The sequence below is a fragment of the Petromyzon marinus genome, unplaced genomic scaffold (assembly GCF_048934315.1).
Source record: "Petromyzon marinus isolate PM22_M1 ecotype Great Lakes invasive population unplaced genomic scaffold, UKy_Petmar_22M1.pri1.0 PM_G_Scaffold_166, whole genome shotgun sequence".
Taxonomy (NCBI): Eukaryota; Metazoa; Chordata; class Hyperoartia; order Petromyzontiformes; family Petromyzontidae; genus Petromyzon; species Petromyzon marinus.
The window spans coordinates 60,001-62,500 of record NW_027422724.1 but is presented as its reverse complement, the minus strand read 5'-3'; positions in this window follow the sequence as shown (position 1 = coordinate 62,500).

Sequence of the window (2,500 nt, the reverse complement as noted above, 5' to 3'; positions counted from 1 at the left end):
CAAATCTACGGTAGAACTCGTTCAGGTCGTTGGCTAGGCGGGAGTCGTTAGTGGTGTGGGGCGCTCTGGGTTTGTAGTTGGTGATGTGCCTGAGCCCTTTGGCAGACAGAAGCAGCGTCGTTAGTAGAGAACTGGTGTTTTAGTGTCTCTGAGTACAGTCGTTTAGCCTCTCTCACCGCTTTGCTAAACCTGTTCTTCGACTCCTTGAATCTGTCTCTATCCCCACTCCTAAACGCTTCCTCCTTCTCCAACCTCAACCTTTTGAGCTTTGCTGAGAACCAGGGCTTGTTGTTGTTAAAGTTCACCCTGGTACGTGTTGGGATACAGCAGTCCTCACAGAAGCTGATGTACACAGCCTCTGTGAGTTCATCCAGACTATTGGTAGCAGTCGTGAACATATCCCAGTCAGTACAGTCTAAGCACGCCCGCAAATCTTCCACAGCCTCACTGGTCCACTGTTTAGATGTCCTCACAGCAGGTTTACAGAGTTTTAGTTGCTGCCTGTATGCACGAATCAGGTGGACCAAGGGAGTTCTGTGCGAGCCGAACAGCCCCGTGACCCACAAGAGAAACATCCCCGCCAAATTCGAGCGTTTGACGGGGTCTATCCGTGAAAAAATATTCACGTTTTTGAGTGCACATGCATTTCTGCTGCAAATGCCTCTGGAAGTTTCATGCCGTTCGTATGCCAATTGTGGCAACACGAAAATGACCCGTTTTCCCATTCCGAGGGATTTCTGTGCGACCCTAACAGCCCCGTGAGCCACAAGAGACACATCCCCGCCAATTTCTAGCGTTTCACGGGGTCTATCCGTGAAAAATATAGACGTTTTTGAGTGCACATGCATTTCTGCTGCAGATGCCTCTGGAAGTTTCATGCCGTTCGTACGCAATGTGGCAACACGAAAATGACCCCTTTTCCCATTCCGAGGGATTTCTGTGCGACCCTAACTAACAGCGCCCGTGAGCCACAAGAGAGACATCCCCGCCAATTTATAGCGTTTCACGGGGTCTATCCGTGAAAAATATAGACGTTTTTGAGTGCACATGCATTCCTGCTGCAAATGCCTCTGGAAGTTTCATGCCGTTCCTATGCAATGTGGCCACACAAAAATGACCCGTTTTCCCATTCCGAGGCATTTCTGTGCGACCCTAACAGCCCCGTGAGCCACAAGAGAGACATCCCCGCCAACTTCTAGCGTTTGACGGGGTCTATGCGTGAAAAATATTAAAATTTTTGAGTGCACGTGCCTTTCTGCTGCAAATGCCTCTGGAAGTTTCATGGCGTTCCTATGCAATGTGGCAACACGAAAATGACCCCTTTTCCCATTCCGAGGGAGTTCTGTGCCACCCTAACAGCCCCGTGAGCCACAAGAGACACATCCCCGCCAATTTCTAGCGTTTCACGGGGTCTATCCGTGAAACATATAGAAGTTTTTGAGTGCACATGCATTCCTGCTGCAAATGCCTCTGGAAGTTTCATGCGGTTCGTACGCAATGTGGCAACACGAAAATGACCCGTTTTCCCATTCCCAGGGATTTCTGTGCGACCCGAACAGCCCCGTGAGCCACAAGAGACACATCCCCGCCAATTTCTAGCGTTTCACGGGGTCTATCCGTGAAAAATATCAATTTTTTTTTGACTGCACATGCATTTCTGCTGCAAATGCCTCTGGAAGTTGCATGCGGTTCGCATGCAATGTGGCGACACGAAAATGACCCGTTTTCCCATTCCGAGGGATTTCTGTGCCACCCTAACAGCCCCGTGAGCCACAAGAGAGACATCCCCGCCAATTTCTAGCGTATCACGGGGTCTATCCGTGAGAAATATTCACTTTTTTGAGTGCACATGCATTCCTGCTGCAAATGCCTCTGGAAGTTTCATGCGGTTCGTATGCAATGTGGCGACACGAAAATGACCCGTTTTCCCATTCCGAGGGATTTCTGTGCCACCCTAACAGCCCCGTGAGCCACAAGAGAGACATCCCCGCCCACTTCTAGCGTTTCACGGGGTCTCTCCGTGAAAAATATCACATTTTTTGAGTGCACATGCATTCCTGCTGCAAATGCCTCTGGAAGTTTCATGCGGTTCGCATGCAATGTGGCGACACGAAAATGACCCGTTTTTTCCCATTCCGAGGGATTTCTGTGCCACCCTAACAGCCCCGTGAGCCACAAGAGACACATCCCCGCCAATTTCTAGCGTTTCACGGGGTCTATCCGTGAAAAATATTCAATTTTTTGACTGCACATGCATTTCTGCTGCAAATGCCTCTGGAAGTTTCATGCGGTTCGCATGCAATGTGGCGACACGAAAATGACCCGTTTTCCCATTCCGAGGGATTTCTGTGCCACCCTAACAGCCCCGTGAGCCACAAGAGAGACATCGCCGCCAATTTCTAGCGTTTCACGGGGTCTATCCGTGAAAAATATTCACTTTTTTGACTGCACATGCATTCCTGCTGCAAATGCCTCTGGAAGTTTCATGCCGTTCGCATGC